At 36.9% G+C, this 21,020-nt stretch overlaps 1 protein-coding gene and 1 pseudogene across 1 annotated transcript in view; one reads left to right on the top strand and one right to left on the bottom strand.

The window, feature by feature from the left end:
* Positions 1 to 5,178: 5,178 nt before the first annotated feature.
* Positions 5,179 to 7,183, bottom strand: LOC143592497 (ABC transporter F family member 4 pseudogene; annotated as a pseudogene).
* A 4,251-nt stretch (positions 7,184 to 11,434) lies between these two features.
* Positions 11,435 to 21,020, top strand: part of LOC143592496 (beta-galactosidase-like) — a 78,885-nt gene continuing 69,299 nt past the window's right edge. The window contains exon 1 of the mRNA XM_077072399.1: positions 11,435 to 11,460. The gene's annotated coding sequence lies outside the window, so the exon portion shown is untranslated. The remainder of the gene's footprint in view (positions 11,461 to 21,020) is intronic.

Genomic DNA, 21,020 nt, shown 5'->3' with positions numbered 1-21,020 from the left:
GATCGATCTATACGCCTCTAAGTGGCCAAGGTACTACATGAGTACTTTCAGAGACGCCGTGAACTTTGATTACGCACTGTCACGATAAGTGCCATGTCAGGAGTCAGGAGTCAGGAGTCGGAGCTAAGATCGATCTATACGCCTCTAAGTGGCCAAGGTACTACATGAGTACTTTCAGAGACGCCGTGAACTTTGATTACGCACTGTCACGATAAGTGCCATGTCGTTGACGCCCCAACGACAAGTCAGAAATGCTCGGGTAACAGAGTACTGAACTAAAGTCGTATAACTAAAATATATTATATAAAATAACTGAACTCAAAATATAACCGACGCGTAACGAAAATCCGTACTACAAAGTAACGGAATAGAGTCAATACTAAAAGTGAACAAAAACAGAAACCGTACTACGAAGTAACAAGAAATAGAATCCGTACTACGAAGGAACAAAATATAATACTATGAGTAACAAAAACGGAAACCGTACTACCAAGTAACAGAATATAATTAATACTAAGAGTAACAAAAACAGAAACCGTACTACGAAGTAACAAGAAACAGAATCCGTACTACAAACTAACGGACTATAATTAATACTAAAAATAGCAAAAACAGGAAACCGTACTACGAAGTAACCGAATATAATTTATACTATGAGTGACAGAAACCAGAATCCGTACCTTAGTAGTCGATACACAAGCAAGTAAAGTCGAGTAGCCTTTAGTTGTACTAACGCCTATATATTATTATTTCCCGATTAAACTTACTGAACTTTGACTAGTCGATTAATCGATTTCCGGCGACATAGACTTTTCAAATATTTACCTTTTCCTATTTGGCGTAATAGTTTTCGCAAAAGAATTCATTCAATACTATTAAGTATATATAATAAGTACTGGTAATAATACCATTCACTATTATTTTACTTTTACATTTGCTTTATGACGAATTGTATAATAAAGAATTCCTTCATTGTATTAATAATAAGTTAACCAATGTGTAAAAACATTTATTATAACTTGAAGTTGATCCAATATTATAACTTGAACTTCTGTATTAATATAAAATAATTACCTCATATAAAACCGATTTCTTGGTAATATTAAGTATGTGTGGGACAATATTATAATAAATAGAAACGAACTTACACAAACGAGTTTTATAACTTTTATTAAAATTCTTCGACAAGGTAACTTCCATGTTGAAGACGATATAGTCGCCGGAACAATCGAGTAATGCAGAACGAAACTTGAACTATTTAGGCATAATCAAAAGAGAAGTAGGTGTTGGGAATGTTACCTCAAAAGTAGGGTTGCAATGAGCGAGACAACCGCAATAGTTACTGTTGCGGATTACCAGACGTGGAGAGCGTGATTTAATTCCTCTTCGTTGCCTACGGCGCGCGGCTGTTTACGTCTTAACGGATTCGAGGGGCGGCGGATTACCCTAATAGCCGAACATAAACAAAGCACGAAGTGAAGAGGCGAAGGTGACAACCAACCGGAAGTTTTGTGGTGGTGGCTGTGGTGGTGGCTATCCTTGTTGGTAGGTGTGGCAGTTTGAGTCGCAAAGGAACGGGAGGCGGCGGTGGTCGTAATACGATAAGCAGAAACAAGATTAAGGGTTTTGTGATGTTGATAGAGTTAGGGTGCTTATAAAGAAACGAATCGATCATCTCAGATATATCCGAAAGTTTGAATTTGAAGAAGCCAACTTGATGATAAATGGAAATTTAAAATAATGCACATGTGGTTAGTCTTGAGTTTGAACCCATCCATTATTATTATTATTATCATATATATATATATATATATATATTTATTATCCAATATCAAAGTTCGGGTTATTATAGGTATGGTGTGCCTACATCCCACCCTCCCCAGACCCTACTTATAGCTTTGCTGTCGGTGGGATTTTACTGGGTATGATTGATTGATTGATTCTTTAACATCCGGCCACCACCGCCTCCGTTTACTTCCGGCCACGGCCATCGCCGCACCTTCCTTCCCTCTCTCACAGTCGCCGGCCCCTACCTGCTTCGCATCACCATGTTTCGTATGACATGCGATTTGAAAATGGTTCGCACCAGGGGATTCGCATAACTTTTTCGCACGGCCGGTTTCGCATACTTTTTCGCACGGATACTGTTTCGCTTGGGTTCTGTTTCGCTTGGACAGTGGTTGCGTGCGATGCAAACTTTTTCCTTTCGCACGCGGGTTCTAAACGAATCGCATGCCGGGTTTGTCGCTTAACCTCATGCGATTCCAGGTTGTTCGGGTCGTTATGGGTCGGAGGTTCGAGTCCTCTGTTTATTTGGGTTATCATCACTAACTTCATCCGATCTGTGTCGAAACCGAGTCTCTTGACTCACTTAATTGGGCTCAATATGCATACATGTGTCGGACCTTAGACCCAAATCCAACACAATTTCATGGCTCAAGTTTGGATCCAGTTTCCCAACCTTTAATCGGCTTCGTCGGACATCTGGTTCCATATCTGTCTGAACTACTTGGTTTGAACTAGTGATTGATTGGGTTCTGTTCATGTGAACCAACTCACTGAACATATATACACATATATTATTTTTAATAGTTTTAATCCAGATCTGACTCACCACTTGGTTTGGTTAAGGTTCGTTTGTTCGTTTATTATTAATTTAGCGAAAAGAGAACGAAATGAAAATGAACATAATGTTTACCTTTGGTGTGATTGAACTAGATTTTGGATTGATGATTTGGATTGGGATCCTTTTGTATAGAGTATGTTTATGTTGTATGTGTATGTGTGCCACCGATTGGGTGGATGATGGTGAAATGATAAGGGTGGAAAAAATCTAGGGTTGAGGGGTTTAAATAGGTTAAGCCCAAAGGCTTTTAGACCCAAATCACTCTTGAGTTCATTAAACTTGTTCCATTACCTTTTCTATAATTGTTATTTAATTAATTATAATGACGCCACGCGACACACGACTAAAAAGAGATCTTATATTAATTATAATCGAAATGAGGACGTTACAAAACGCCCCCTAAATATTTATTTATTAGAATATGCATGAGTGTAATAAAAACGTGTAATGGTTTATGCGTTTAACCAATACTCGATAGTATATTTAGGGTCTGTTTGGTAAGGGTAATGGAATAGAATGGACGAGAGAATAGAAACGGAATGGATGAGGTAATGAATTGATCATTACCATTACATTGATATGTTTGGTTACCATGCGGAAATGAAATGAATTATTAGTTTTTGTTTTTTAGTAAGCTAGAAAAAGTCGGAGTGGCTGTGGGGTGGTAGTGGTGGGCGGCGGTGGCGATGGGCGGGAGCCGAGAGCGATTGTTGGTGGTGGTAGGTGGTGGTGATAGTGGGTGGTGGCGATGCTAAGCGGCGGGCGGTGGTGGTGATATAGTGAGAAAGAGGGGTGGAATGAAAAAAAACAAGGGGGTGGATGGAATAAATTTGTGGTGTTTTAAGGGGAATGAAATGGACATGGTAATTGGTGATTCAATTTCATTGATCAAACAAACATATTTTTTTCATTCTTTCATAATGATATATTCCATTCCGTCTCTCATTCATGTATACCAAACACTACCTTAGGCTATGTGTAGTGAAGGGCTACAAAATAAGGGGGCGATTTTCGACACGTGAGGGACGATTTTTGTTTAAGAGTGTAGCGATGTCGTAGCCCTTTGTAGCCCCTTACTTATTTTTTTTATTATTATTTCCAAGAAACACACACATGCACACATGCGATATAGATTTTTCACCCCGCCCCCCCTAATCGCCCCACATATCGCCCATTTGTGGCCCGAGGGAGCGGTATTGTAGCCCAACATCACCCAAAAAACCACAACTTGTCGGCCTATCACACACACTTTTATAATTTAACTTTTCCTTTATTTATAAACATGTAAGTTGATGAATTTGAATCATTTGATTAGTTGGAAAATTTATGGCTCATACCCTAAGCCCTTGCGCCCTTTAATAGGTTAGCGCCTATAGGGGCTTCTTTCCCGTTGACATCCATATAATGGTTTGGCCGATGAAATGCGGGTGAGGTAGCATGGGTGGATTGGGCACCGCCCCATTACACCATAGCCTTATGTGTGAAAAATATGGTTTTAAATAAATGTCCATAGCCTTATGTGTGAAAAATATGGTTTTAAATAAACTATTTAGAATTCCTCATTCCAAATAGCTAGGGAATAAGGATAGAGAGTGCATTAATATGCCGGTGTTACACAAACATCAGTGACAAACACATCATTGACATACCATATGTCCATATATACGTCACTAACTCGTCAAACAACTAATATGGTCACATGGACTGTAAATAACAACTGATATAACCACAGATAAAAGTATCACGACCACCAAGTAACATGACTATATAATATAACTATACATGGGACCTTGTTAACTTATGTTTGGGACATATAAATACAAACATACAAAATCTTCGAACTTATAAGAAAACAAGGAAACTATTCAAGCCACGAGCTGAGCTTCTGGTTCGGTTTAGACATGTTAACTCGAGTTGAACTTCCGCTTTAACATGGGTGACATCAAACTGATTATTAGACCTTTAAATAAAAATAAAATAACCAAACAATTATTTTCAAAACACATGTCCAAGCACACCTAAATCTATCAGTTGTTTATTGATGGATATGCTATCACTTCTAAGTTCTAGCGGCCTACCATTAAATATCAACTTTCACTTTTTCATGAACATTATGAATGCATAGAACCAATGAGTTTAATCTGTCCAAGATTTAGGCGATTGCTGGTAAATTGACTCGGTGCTTACTTAAGTTCGTTTATTCATAGAATCGCACACTTAACACCCCTTAACAAAATTTTATTAAGACTATCAAACGTACACTAGGGAGGTAGGAAGTCCCAGTAATTGCCAAAATTAACGATGTTAAAGAGTCGCTTTTTATTAACAAGTTTCCCGGTACAATTTCCTTTTAATTCGTGCTAAACAACTGTAAGTTTTAGTATGTTAGGTGTTCATCATTCTGCGATTCCTTCAAGTTCACAGAAATTGTAACTTTTAGACCAAATATAAAATCTTGAAAAATAAACATCAAATCAGTTCATAAGTGCATACGAATCAACCACAATCGAGTGTAAAATAAATCTTAGCAAACAGTTGATATACAAGCTGCTTCAATCGTCCACCTCAGCTTTGATTTCGTTCAACAACTCCTCTTTGTAGTCTTGGAAGCTTCCATCGAACAGCTGCACGCTTCCATTTTCAACGACCCAAATTTGACTCCTTTCTTCATCATCACAAACACGTGATATCAGTCTAGAATCATGGCTAACAAGAACAACACCACCGGTAAACTCATCAAGCGCGTCAGCAAGTGCATCAATGCTTTGCATGTCCAAATGATTTGTGGGTTCATCCAATAGCAAAATATGCGGTTTAGACATGGAAATGGAAGTGAAAACTACACGGGCTTTTTGTCCACCGGATAAATTAACAATCGGGGTCAGATGATTATGGCTTGGGAGCCCGAATTTACCAAGTTTAGCCCAGACCGCTTCTTGTCTACTTATACCCTCTTGATCAGGATATAAGCGAAGAAGATACTCGACCGGTGTTTCACCCATGGTCAGAAGGTCAACAAAATGTTGCGAATACCTCCCGATTCTCAGCTTTTGGCTCCTCCTTACTTCACCCTCTGTTGGGTTTAAGCCACCAGCAAGAAGGTTTAAAAGTGTGGACTTTCCAGTGCCATTGGGTCCCACGATAGCCACTCGCGTACCCATATCAATCCCAACGTCAACATCAGATAGCCTGAAATCCGCTCTTTCTGGATAACTAAAGCCCACATCAATAAGCTGTAACAACGGTGGTGTTAACTCAGTAGGCTCAGGAAAATGAAACGCGGCGGTATAATCTTTCCATTTCCGCGGGGCCTCCGGAATCTCTTCATCCTCATTAACTAATTTCCCCTTTGACTTTCTCTTTGCTTCTTTGACTGCAGCTAGCTTTGCTTTTTCTTTGACTTTCTCTTGTTGTTTCTGGTTCCCAGCCAGGTTTGCAGCTTTGACTTGCTTGTCATAGATTTCAAACCTTTTATTCGTATGCTTGCGACGCTGCTCTTACCCGCTTTCAAAATCGTCAAAGTTCCCACGGTACATATGAAGTTTTGAGTCGTGAAGATGAATAACTTCGTTGCATACCGTATTTAAAAAGTCTCGGTCATGTGAAACAACCACAAGAGTTTTCTTCCATCTGCACAAGTATTCCTCTAGCCAAAGAACAGCTCTAAGGTCAAGATGATTGGTAGGCTCATCTAATAACAACAGTGTTGGTTGGACAAAAAGGGCCCGGGCCAACGAAATCCTCATCCTTCACCCACCACTAAATGATCGTGTCGCACGGGTCTGCATAGCTTTTGTAAAGCCCAAACCAGCAAGAATCTTTGCAGCTTGCGCATCGGCTGCATCCGAGCCAATGATGTGCAACTTCTCATACAACTCAGCAAGTTTCTCTCCACCATCAATATGTTCACCCTCTAGTAACGTTGCAGCCTCTTGTCTTAGATTAACAAGCTCCACATTCGCTGAAACAACAGCCTCAAGGGCGGTTCTGTCATCGCCGGCTATTTCTTGTTCCACCAAAATAACATCTATGTTTTTAGGCACAGGAAGCTTCCTCCAAGCAAGAAGCTTTAACAGGGTTGGGTCCGACCAAGCCATACCTCTTTCCATGAGAGATCTTAAGAGATGCATTCTTTAACAACTCTTTACTGCATGCTGAAACTGAGAAACTTTCAAGAGTAATATCTTTTAAATTCGCGCCAGCGTCGTCTTGACCGTCAAGCACTGCAGCCCGACTACCAATCACGACTGTAAAGGCGTCGGGTTCGTCTTTCAAAGCCTTTTGTTGGGCACTAGCCATAACTCTTTTTTCTCGTTTCTTTAACACCTTATCAGTTTGAAGAGTAGTATTATTAGTCTCTTTCGCCCTTTCTTTTCTTCCCGGCTTATGATTTTCATCTCCTTCAGAGAGATCATCATCTGAAGAAGGATAATCGATTTTTGCATAGGAGGAGGATTGTGAGTTTGGAGGTGGTTTGGATTTCTTTGCTACAACTTTATGGAGTTTTTCGACGTCCATTGTTGAGTTTTGTTTCTTCTTTTCTCTGTTCTTTCCCATTGGATTTCACAAACCTATACACAAGATTATTATTAGTATTAACACGCCAAAAAACATTATGGTATTATCAAAAGACATGACCATGGCATTAGATATGGAAACCACCTACCAAAAAACATGCATTTGCTTTGCTGAGAGGTGTTAACATTATGGTATTATAAAAAACATACGATAACACAGAGTCTTAATTATAAGTTGAACAGGAATACATAATTTTCAGGTTCGCAACTTACACTGCGACGTCGGGTGGATACGGCCTGCGATCGTCGAGATTATGCTGATTTAGATTTGGATTTTAGGGTTATAGACAACTATTATTTAAATAAATGGGTGTGTCGGCTATTATTTTAATATATTATTACATTATAAACCATATTAAAATTAAACAAAATCATATTATTATCTTTATATTATGGGTGTTAAAAAAATTAAATACTAACCGTAACCTGACGCTATTAAAGTTCAAGTTTGTCAGTTTACTCTGAATTAGTAGCTTGTGTTTGTAAACTTTGTTATAAATAAATTCTCCACCAAGTAAACTTGCTTCGGATTGATAGCATTAAATATATGCTGGTTAAACGCGATAATGATGTAAGCATTCTCAGTGGGTTCTTCAAATTATGTGAGAGTTCTTCATATTTAGAGATGGTTAAAAATGGTTGTGAGAGGAGGAGAGAGAAAATGTTACTGTTCATGGTTAAATTTGAAGAAACACACTATTCACCTCTATAATTTTATAATGTTTTTTAAAGTGGTTGTGAGTGAAGGTGATAGAGAAAAGGTAATGATAAAAGTATAAAAATATATTATTTTATTAAAAAAAGATAGAAAATATAATGTTTTTAGTGTTATTATATATATGAAGATGGAGAATGGACTGGGAATGCTCTAAAAGACAAACTCTAAAATAAAAACTAATGATCTGCCCAAACCCGATTTTTTTTTAAAACGGACCCGAAACCCGACCCTAATAACTATTCAGGTTAATCGTGTTAACTCGAATAACCCAATTAATACTTTTTGACCCTATTTAACCCGACCTTAATTAGCTTATTTGGTTTGGGTTTGGGTTGGATTAATCGCGTTCGAGCATTTTGGACACCCCTATTTAGCCTAAGTATAGTGGGGCGACAAGATGGGGAAATCGCCCCAACATTGTCGTGAACACCCCCTCCCCCGCAACGATTGTGGGCCGATATTGGGGGGGGGGGGGCATGCATTTGTCGCGGGATTGTGTTTGGGAATAATAAAATTTTTTATGCTATGTGTAATATTACTGTGTATGTGATGTTTTAAATTGATTAATGTATATATAATTATATAGATAAAGGATAAAATATAATAATTCTTTATCGTACATTACGTGCGCGACACTTCTAACCGTTGATTTTCAGAAATCAAAAATCACAATTATACTAATCTGTTCGTCCCTCTCCCTCAATCCGTCTCCACCACCCCTCACCATTAAATATTAATCAAACCCAACCCCCACCGCCGCAACTCTCTGACCAATTCCCACCAATAAATCCACTTTCCGATCATTCATCCAAAAAATGGAAATCAAACACATTACACAGTTGCAAGTCTGCAACAAACAACAAACAAAACAAATATGCCCCTAATCAAAACCAACAACAAACAAACTATGTCGGAGCGACCGTAACATTATTCGGCAACGAGTAAGCACTTCTACCATGAGCACCCAATCGCCCACGCCCAATCCCATTCCTCGGATACTCCGGCTTTTGACCTTGCACTTCATCTCGACCATTCGACCTCGAATTCGAAGTCCAACAATTAGTAGAATCACTCAAATTCGGTTCTCATGAGGACGTCATCTAACAGCTCAACTGTTAACTACCAGAAAAGCTATTACTTCCTGATGACTCAATCTCATGTTCTTCACATTCAGCTCCATTTCCGAACAAACCCACACCCAATTGAAGCGAATTGATTGGTTAATTTTGAAATCGATTCAATTAATCATCAATTTAAAGCTTCAATCGATCAATTTTGAGTTCTGGATGATGGGTTTTTGACATTGAACGTTTAAGATTTGAAACATATTAGGAGAACGTATTAGTAGAATGCATTAGCAGAATGCATTAGCATAATGTATTAGCTGAAAGTATTAGCAGAAAGTATTAACAGAATGTATTAGTAGAATGTATTAGAAGAACGTATTAGCAGAACGTATTAGGGTTTGAGGTTTTATTTGCAGGTAATTAACATTTTTTGGGTTATATAACTCAATTAGTTTGATATCGACATGCAAATTAGTTTAACACCGATCGACAGTTGAATTATATTAATATGGAAGGACGCTCGATGAATCAATTGATGAATTTTGAAGAACAAGGATTTAGGGGAATTTGAAGAATCGATTTGGGGAGTATAGTTGGACGTGCTGGACGGAAATACCCTTTTGATAACTGGCGTATAATTGTATTTAAAAATTTACTCGCGTATAATTGTACGTTCTGGATACTCGCATACGTAATGTACGATAGTGTGTTAGCGTAAGTTAACCGCCCCCTAATTATATATATGTATATATATATATATATATATATATATATAACTAGTTTTTAACCCGGCGCGTTGCGTCAGGCAGGTTGGTAAATCCGAATGTTGGTAAGACACAAGCATTACCGGTCCTAAGTGTCGAGGCGGTAAATTGACGTGAATTCGGTCAGTTTCTGTTACATGTGTTATTGTACGGAAACTAAAACAATAAAAAGTTATAAAAATTGAGATGGAACTGTCACACCCCGACCAAAGGCGGCGGAACATGCCGAGGTGTAACGATTGTCCATAAGCACATGACACTAATTAAAGTGACAGTATTTAATAAACTCATTTCATTTCACAACATCGAAAATGTCACATAACAATTATCCATAAAATAACCATAAACAAGATATCACAAAATATGGCAAATTGATATTGTTCATTTTTACTAATATCCTAAGGTCTTTGATGTCGTTTTCTTCACAATCATAAATCAACCAAGATGCAAACCTGCAACATTTCATAAAATAAAGTTTGTCAACACAAAGGTCGGTGAGCAATTCATAAGTTTAATCATATTAGTATATAATAAAGATAGCCACAAAAATTGCATACGAAACGATAAATAAAAGTGGTAATTTGGATAAATAGATATCGCTAAACACATTTGCGACACCTAGCTATAAGGGGATGCCAAATAGTCTAGGATTTTATAGTTATCGTTAATTGCATTACGTTAACGAAACCTTGCTATAAGGGGATTCCAAATAGTCTAGGATTTTATAGTTCCACCAACCAAAAGCGATAAACACATAGGCATATAAGCATAGAACACCAAATCGAGCAATTATTTAGGTAAAGTATACAACTACGTTTGTGGTTTAAGATTCAAATATAAAGCATTTTGTTGAATAAGTATGAAATGTCACCCCCAAAATAAAAGATGGAAAATGGGGTATGAAGTACTCACCTTCAAGTAGTAAACTTGAAAGATGATAATTTGGAGATTTGTCGGAACGACGAGTTTAACGCACAATGCCTTGAATCTTTGATGTTTGAGAGAGTTTTTTTTTTTTGGAGTTGTAGCCAGGGAAAATGAAAAGGAAAGGTGGTGTATATATAGGGTAATGTTGGTGGTCAAATATGGGTGTGAGACACAAGAGTTTTCATGCAAAATGGATCAAGACAAAAACACAAAACAACAAAAAAATAATAATAAAATAAATAAATAAATAAAAATAAAAATAAAGGTAGGATGTTTTCAAGACCCAACAAACAAGTGTGAAACAATATTGTAACATAAATCCATCATTTTGATTATAACATAAGCTTCGGTTTACAAATCTGGTCGGTTTACATAATAAACAAATACAAAAACGAATACAAACAAGACCCGAAATTGACGAATGTCACAGGAACATTGGGATAGTGTTGGTCGGTGAAACTTGAGCGTTGGTAAACCCGAGCGTTGTTGGTCCCTGGCGGTGAGTCTATGCAAATTTGGTTGGGTTTTTCACGTTCATTATAAAACTGGACTAAAAAAAAGAATTGTCATTCGGTCAGTTTCGTTACGGTACTATAACTAAAACAAAATGCGCTAAGTCTACGCAAAGTCACAAATTATTTCAGTTTTTATCATATCCGTTACGGTATATTGGTATTAGAACTAAACTAGTAAAAAACAAACATAACAAAGACAATTAGAAATATAATTATCAAACTTTAAAACAAAAAACAAACAAAAAAAAAAACACAAACAAAACTTGGTCCAATGGAATCTTGCCAAATGGACCAATCATAGTCTAGCGTCGCCAAACTTCACTTTTACACACACACACACACACACACACACACACACATATATATATATATGTGTGTGTGTGTGTACACACGATGTGAGGGGCAATGTTAGGCTACAAACCACTACACACAAAAATGAAAATTGCCCCTTGCTGACGTGATGTCACGTGTCCAAATTCACCACCCGATGTAGCCCATCCACTACACTTATATGTAACAAATAAGAGCTTGAGCATCGCTAAGCCCCCATTGGGTCACTCGGCAGTATCTTACTGGTCCGCGATAATTTGGGCTCGTTTTGTTTTACTTTAGGTACTGTAACAACGATAATTGGTCGGCACTAAGCCCCCATTGGGCCACTCGGCAATATCAAATGACAATTTTGTTGTTTTGTTTTTTAGTTTCGGTATCGTAACGAACGTAACGGAAACAAAACCGAATTCGCGTAGACTTACCACATTTTGTTTTACTTATGGTACCGTAACGAGCATAACAAAAACCGACCGAAATTGGGTAGACTCACTGCCTCAACAGCCGAGATCGGCCATGCTCAGCCCTTCCTAACGCACGAGTTTTACCGACCAACGGTATCCCATTAGTCTACCTCAAATTTTATATTTTTTAAAATTTATTTCTAGTTTTTAGTTCCAGTGTCATAATGCACGTAATCATAGTATTCGCGTCGACTTACCACCTCAACATTCAGGACCAACATCACTTGAGTTTATCACCGTCAGAGTTTACTAACTTGTTCCGACACAACGCGCTGGGTAAACCACTAGTTTTAAATAAATGGGGGTGTCAATTCTCATATTTGTATGTGTAGTCCAAATTAGGTTTTACTTGACCCTTCCCTTCTCAAATTTGTACGTTTACTATTTATGAGGCAATTCACGCCAATAACCCAACCATTCAATTTCAAACCAAACACAAATTAAATCTCGATCAACAAAAAATTAGCCCCTCCAAAACTATTACAAACCCACCCTAGATTCAAGCCTAGCCATCTCTCATAAACCTCGATAAGATAACGTCAAAATGAAGGGACATTCAGCTAAAAGTAACAAAGTTTAACGAAACTTACAACAAAAATTTGAACAACGCTACAAGTTGTATAAATACAACCAATGTTCTCATGCTTTTGATCCAACGAATGTCTTGAGTTGCAAAGCTCGGTGTTCACTATGTTCAAACTTTGGGAGCTTGATGAGTCAATCAACATAAAAGAGGTCAAAAGCATCAAAGCCAAATGATTATAGTAGCCATGCTACTATAATTTCCATTGTCGTATTAACTTCAACGACGTGGATGACAAGAAAGAAATATCGGTTAAACTTAACCTGACCCGCTAGTGTTAAGATGTGACAAGTTTAATAGCACCTTGAATTTACCTACATTACGATCGAATTAAACAGTTGGTCTCTATGGTTTACCCTAGAGGTGCACAAATCGGTTTTTTTAAAAAAACCGGTTCGGTTATTAACCGGACCGGTTTTTTTTGGACCGGAAAAAAACCGAACCGGTTAAACCGGACCGGTTAATAACCGGTTTTTCATCTCAAAACCCTAACCGGTCTAACCGGTTAGGACCGGTTTAGAAACCGGTTAGAACCGGTTAATAAACCGGTTTTTTTATTAACCGGTTTTTTAAAAACCGGTTTTTAACCGGTTAACCGGTTTTTTTTTTTTTTTTTTTAATAACCATAAAAAACGGTCAAAAAACCAAAAAAACGGCTATATGCCCGTTATACAACGGTCAAAACCGGTTTAACCGGTTAACCGGTTATAAAAAAACCGGTTAACCGGTTATAAAAAAACCGGTTTATAAAAAAACCGGTTAACCGGTTTTTTTATAACCGGTTATTAAAAAAAACCGGTTTTTTTTATAACCGGTTTCAAAACCGGTTTTGGCTCTAAAACTTAAAACCGATATACAAACCGGCGGTTTGTAAACCGGTCAAACCGGTTTTTAAAAAACCGGTTTTTTTAAAAACCGGATTCCGGTTTAAACCGCCAAACCGGTTCGGGAACCGGTTTTTTTTGTGCACCTCTAGTTTACCCACGCCACGAATTACACAATTGGTCCCTATGGTTTACCCACGTTACGAATGCGATACTAGTTTTACAGCCCAAGGCTCCATTTCATCCTAAGCTTTAAAACCAAGGTACCTCTGAATGCTATGTGCTCCATTCTAGCCTAGGCATCAGAGCACCATTCTTCCAGCCTACGATTACTTCCTTCGCATCTCCGATTTCAGTCCTCAAAGCTTCTCTCCACAACTTGACAGGTTTTCAATTCGTTCCACAAATTGATTTCGTTGATTTAAGAATTTCAATTTGCGCTTTGTGTTAGCTTGTATACGACGATTTAGGTTTTATCAGAAGCTAATTGCACCGTTACTTCATTGAGTGCTTAAAGCCGATTGCATCCGTTACTTCATCAATTAAAACAGATGAAAGAGGATATTATTGCCTCAGTTTGGTTTAGTTGATGATTTGAAATTTTTTACCTAACTGATTTTAACTATAGATCTTGATAGAGGCCAGAAATCAGCTCAAAGATCAATTATCAATGAGTTTGGATATAGGAATACTATATATATTTAATATATTTATTTTTTGGTGTTATCTCAAGTGTGTAATGCTCTTGTTGCAAAACGTCATGCTCTTCTCATACCATGGCCACATGGTATTCAACAAGTATCTTAAATTTTACTCATATTTTGCTCTGTTGATATAATAAGTTTTAAGTTCTTGATTGTTTTTAATGGTTATCTTTATTTGAACTCATCTTATTACATATAATAAATAGTTGACTGTCTTTTGATGGCAAACTTCTGATCTTGTTTCATTATCTAGTTTATCTTAAACCTATGATTGCCTCAGTTAGGTTAAAGATAAATCTGATTTGGATAAGATGTTTAGAAGTTGCTGTACAAGTAAATTCATTACAAATTCCTATCTTTAAAAGCTGTTTATCTGATTATCAGATCCTGTTGGTCTATGTCACAGTAATAACTTTCATAGTGTTATTGATATGATGATATTAGAATAAATGTGTATTTTGATTGTTTTATCTCTTAGATTAATTAGGTCTGTATTTTAGGCAGCACTGTTTGATTAGTAATGGCGTGGTACACCGATTAAAAGTGGATGTGTAATACTTCACATATTCAAAGCTACAACCAACAACTTAAATATGCTAATTACTAAATTTGATCTGAATTTGATTCCATTGGTATGATGCTTAAATTAATAATTTGTTTTTTGTGCAGGTTGATTGCAACAAGAAGGCAAGTGTGCCATTGCAAAACACTTGTCAATTGCCATAATTGACAGAAATCCTGCTTCGTCAAATGGGCCCACCATCAAGAAAGATGATCCACCTGCAGCCATTTCCCTATTTAAAGTTATCAAGTTCAATAATCTTGTCAAATTCTGTTTTATGTTAAAGGATAAAGAATTGTATTAGCATGTAAATGTTTAAGTACTAAGTAGACACCTATGTTTACATAACCAGTGTGTTGGGCATGAGTCTACAAAATTAATAAAAACTTGACTAGGCTTCAGTTTTGATTTTACAAAACTATACGCTATGTTGTAATGGGCCTAACAAATTTAAAGGACTACTGCAAAACAATAATTGTTTAAGGAAAAAGAAGTTCAATAAAGAAGCTATTAGGGTTGAATTATTCTCATCAACTGAGGATGGTTTTGATGACCGTATTAAATGGGACCCAATATCCAGTGGCAAAGGTGATATAAGATTCAATTTTATAAGCTTATTTTCATTTATTGGTCAATTAGTCAACTGTAATGATATAAGTTCGTAGTTAATGATTTTATTTAAATTAAATGTCATGTTGTGCTTAAATAATTAAAGTAGAGTTTTCATTTTTCTACTGAAGACATTGTTTTGACTAAACAGGCCCCCCTGAACAGGGACGCATCTTCATTATCTTATGCATTTAAGTTTTACCCAAATGAACCTTTGGAGTGAACATGGTGGAAGTTCCATCCATGAGGTGTGTTTGATTTTGTAGTTTTATGTGTTTAATTATCTATCTACCATATTATGTCATTGATACATGATTCTTTATATGAAGATTATTTTGCAAATTTATTATTCATTTTGACTTCTATTTATACAGAATATCATTTGGATCAGCTCAAGGCTAAGATAGCAAAGCTAATAACACAACTTTTAGAGCTACCAAAACCAAAAGTAAGCAGTTGATAATATTTATTAAATAAACTTGCAGGCTATAATGCTGTTTGTTCATGTTATTAACATGCATTTCTTTTTCATGCATATGGTTGACTGCAATTTTTTTTATCATATATATCTGCATATTTCTATTATGAAACAGAGTTCTACTTCAAGTGGAGCTGCAGAGGGCTACGAGGATACAAAATATTGCCATGGCTGTGCTGCACTTGCATGATTTCCAAGGTCTGTTATACATACTGATTTTATTATATACATATTTTTTTCCACATTTGAAAAGATGGATTTTAGTATGCTGGTGGTGTTAGGCTATGTTTGGTTTTCGTTTTTTAGTATGCTAGAGGTTGAGTTAAGCCTAAAACTTATATCCCGAGTCTCAACACCAATGTATGATTATCATCACTTCTTGGTAGTGTGGGAAGTCCATGCTCTTAGCCATGTTGACCGGAACACAAAAGCTACAAAGATTACATCAAATACTTTGCTTCTAGACTACCAGAGGTTAGTTTTTCAGTTACCAGAACTGCCTTTAACTATGTTAATTTATTAGTTTAAGTTGTTTTGTTTGTCCTCTACATGAAAAATACATTGAATCGGTAATTTCATACCTTTAAGTAGTGTTCTAACTGTTATGTATGAATATTGAGGTTGCAAATAGGGGCGCAAGGTTTTCCATCTAAACATCAACAACATTGGTAGCATATGCTTAGATATATTCTTAAGGAACAATGACATTCTCGAAGGTTTGATCTATATTCGTGTTATATTTGAAACCCCTCATTAGAGTTAATACGTTTGGCATCATGTGTGATGGTGTAGTGCTTGTAGATGGGCCATGGGCTGATATTAAGAAGTATGTTAGGTTTGGCTTCTACATTGTGTACAACTAGAATAACATTTTTTATTTGTTTATAGAACTCGAATAACATTTTGTGGATATTGAACATCTTTGATGGGAATTTTTAGTTAGATTGTGTTTGCATCTATTGTAAATATTTGTGTGTATTCTAATAATATTTTGTGCAAAAAGGTAGCACTTGCATATATATATATGTATATTTTCTAAAAATTATGACTAAAACAAAAAGTAGCGATCGCAAACGCTATTTGAATGGTCACAAGAATTGCGATCGCAGTCCGACCACAGCAGTGGTCGAAAATTTGCGACGGCAAAAGTAGTTGCAGATATAACAGAGCAACTTCGAACAGTGTTTTTTCGACAGCATTTTCAGTTGCAAAATGACCGCAGCAAAGCAATTGTGACCGTTTTGCAACCGAAAAGACTGTCCCAAATGCCTATTTTGATCATCATTCAATAGATTTGAGACGTAGAACGTCGTGATATGACTGATATCAATCCGCTTTTCATTAGTGAATTGGTTCTCCTTTTCAGCGTTTTTCTTTTCCGTCCTTGATCTTCATCCGCCCTACGTCTCCTGTCGTCGTTTGTTTGCCTGCCTTCCATGAGCTAGAGTGTAATTTTATTATTAATTTTGAATTAATATATGTTATAAATAATTTAATTTAGTTGACATACATAAAGAGTCATTACCGTCTACCAATTTGTTAGGCACGTACGGTAAGAGATTTTGAAATTTATAAAAAATTAATCACTTGTTATAAGTTGGATACATATATAACGGCAGACAAATTCAAATTCACATACCCTAGACTAAACCTACACTCTGCTAATGATCATTAAAGAATCATAACCTGGGAAACCCCAAAACCCTAACTAGACTACCTACCCCAAGAATCATCTTCTTGAAACCCAAAGACTGAGAATTAATCATCATCACACGAAACCCGGCCAAGAACCTCCTTTAAGTCTTCATTTTCGCAAAACAGCAAGTGATCATCATCAAGAAGTTAACCCAAGAACGTACACTTCTTTAATTCTTCATGGCAAACTGCAAGAAATCATCCAAACGACACAACTCTTCGTTCAACCATCCCGAATAAACTCGGGAGAAAATCGTACAAGTGTCGATATTGTTCACGTGTGTCAACGTGTATGGTGATCTTGTCTCACGAACCTAGATGCAGATTTCGGTTTGAGCGTGCTAACATGGTTCAGCAACAATGTGAAGCAGTAAGAGAGGCCAAACTCAGGGAGGCAAGATACCGGAAAGTAAAGAACGAAATTCACAAAAAAGGGTTGAATCCACGTAAGCCTTTTGCCCCTTGATTAATTATTAATATTTGTTGATCTTAATTCATCTTTGTTTCTTATCTGATTGATCAAGTTGAATAATTGCATGCATGTATGTGTGTTTTATACAGTTGGGCTTAGAAGTTTTGATGGTAGCGTTCAGATGGCAGCCCTTGGTCCCGTTGTCCAACAGTCGAGAACCATCAGAAAAATGTTGAATCTTTCAGTACTTGGGTCCGAAGTGGATGCCCACTCCACTGCACGTGATACCGCACTCGTGATATCATTTTGCCACAACTTTGATTACAATTTTAACTTCAAGGCCCGCTTTCCCAACCGAAACTGGTGGAATGAAACACCGTTCTTCAACAGCATGGTCTTTGGTCTAGCGTGCACGTCTCACTATCTTGGAATCGACCTCTTATTGCAACATTGTGTGAGTCTGATTATGCAAGAGATGCCCGCCCACCCGACATTTCAGGGGGTCCGTCAAGTTTTTGCATTTGATTTCTATGAGAAGTTGTCACCTGAAGAAGATGCCGTCATCGACATGTTACTCGCCCGGTATGATGCTTTGATGCTGCATTAGCCTGATGAAATGCGGGTGAGGTAGGATTGGATTGGGCACCGTCCCATTACACCATAAGCTTATGTGTGAAAAATATGGTTTTAAATAAACTATTTAGAATTCCTCATTCCAAATAGCTAGGGAATAAGGATAGAGAGTGCATTAATATGCCGGTGTTACACAAACATCAGTGACAAACACATCATTGACACACCATATGTCCATATATACGTCACTAACTCGTCAAACAACTAATATGGTCATATCACTCATATGGACTGTAACTGATATAACCACTGATAAAAGTAACACGACCAGTAAGCTTACGCACACTTTTGAAAGTGGTGTACCAGTAACATGACTATATAATATAACTATATAAGGGACCTTGGTCGATGGCAGGCATAACTATATAAAATTCTTGTTTACTTATGTTTGGGACTTGTATAAACACAAACATACAAAATCTTCCAACGTAAAAGAAAACAATGAAACTCTTCAAGCCACGAGCCGAACTTCTGGTTCGGTTTAGACATGTTAACTCGAGTTGAACTTCCGCTTTAACATGGGTGACATCAAACTGATTATTAGACCTTAAATAAAAATAAAATAACCAAACAATTATTTCAACACACATGTCCAAGCAGTACACCTAAATCTCTATCAGTTGTTTATTGATGGATATGCTATCACTTCTATGAATGCATAGAACAAATGAGTTTAATCTGTCCAAGATGATGGTTATTCTGGCCGTTTAGCCTTTCAAGTTTTGCATCTTCAACGCCTTTGTTTAGGCGATTGCTGGTAAATTGTCTTAGCGCTTACTTAAGTACATTTATTCATAGAATTGTACACTTAACACCCGCTAACAAAAATTTATTAAGAACTATCAAAAGTACACTAGGGAGACAGGAAGTCCCAGTAATTGTCAAAATTAACGTTGTTAAAAGAGTCGCTTTTTATTAACAAGTTTCCCGGTACAATTTCCTTTTAATTCATGCTAAACAATTGTAAGTTTTAGTTCCTTTTAATTCATGCTAAACTTGTTAAAAGAGGATGTTATTGCCTCAGTTTGGTTTAATTGTAGATTTTTGTTACTACCATGCATGTGATATAACACGTATGATTTTGCATTCTGTGTTGCCTTGTAAATTTGAACCCATTTGGTAGTCATCATTGAATAATCTGGTGAAGATTGATTGATTAGAAGAAATTGAAAATATTCATGGTTTAGGAAATAATTAGGGGCGTATGTGTACGTTCCTTTTGCATGTGACCAAACTTGCCATATATAACCAGGGTTTAATTAATTTATTAATATTTAGTGGGATCAAAATGAACAAATATATGTCCATGCCCCTTGTATTTCGGCCTAAGTCAGAGCACATTAAAAGTTGTCCAAACAAGTCAACTCATCACTTGATTTAAGCCCAAAGTATATGGCCGGCCCATATACTACTTGATCCATTTATTGCCATAATAGTAGATAGATAGATACATGAAATCGGTTATTTAAACTAACCAATTATGTGGGTGAAAAACTAAAAACATATTAAATAAACATTTTGGATTTGTTTGTTCCAGATGACTAGAGAATAGGGATGGACAATTAACTCTTGTCTAGTAACATGTTGTATACTGGTTAGGCTAGTTAAAATCTGATTTAGTACCAGCGTCATGCAGCTAATACGACAATCAATGATAAGACCATCTCCAATAGATGGTGTTTTTTTAAGTGTTTTTGAATGCCAAATGACACTATGCCCCACAAAATATCTCATCTCTTGTATATTCTTTTTTATCTCTCCTATCAATCACCTCACATATGCATTCTTAGACCATCTTCAATAGGAGAATCTTGGGTGTTTTTAAAAGAAAAAAATGTGAAGTGGAAGAAAGAGATGATGAGGTGGAGGAGAGAATGAGAGGTAAGATTCTTTCATAAGAATCTCCAGGAACTTGATTTGTGAGAGGAGAGATGAGAAAGAGAGAGAATTCATTTTTGGTGGGCCAAGTACATACAAAAAAAACACTATTTTAAAACCTTACTACTGGTGATGCATATTCTTCATCAAATCTTACATTACTCTCTCTCCTCCATATCATCCACATTACCACTTTTTCCTCAAGAACAACTCAAGAATTCCTTATTAAGGGGCTGTTTGGTAGGGTCTGAATCTGATCCATTAAGAGGTAAACATGGCCAGATTCCAAGCGTTTGGTTCTACCCTTGGGTCTAGCATCTGAATGGTTCAACGTGAAATGGATGCTGAATGAAAACAAATGGTTGATGAATGGAATCAAGACCCTCCCTGGTAGTCACACACCTTCCTCCTTCAGGTCTGCTAGTGTTCAACAAACACCATCACCATGGAGAAAAGACATGAACATCGGAAAACTCCTCAGCTGTAGCGGTTTCGCCAAGGTCTACCATGCCAGAGACATCTTCACCGGCTAAATAGCCACGAATCTTGAACGAAATCACCTCGCAATTTCAATTTTAAACGGAGATGGAGATGATTATTTAAAAATGGAGAAAATTAGGTTTATATTGGGAATAAAAAGGAAGAAGATGACAG

The sequence above is a fragment of the Bidens hawaiensis genome, unplaced genomic scaffold, assembly GCF_021521415.1.
Source record: "Bidens hawaiensis isolate Kalapana, Puna unplaced genomic scaffold, B.hawaiensis_p1.1 tig00040940_1, whole genome shotgun sequence".
Lineage (NCBI taxonomy): Eukaryota > Viridiplantae > Streptophyta > Magnoliopsida > Asterales > Asteraceae > Bidens > Bidens hawaiensis.
This window is presented reverse-complemented; position numbering and strand designations above follow the sequence as displayed.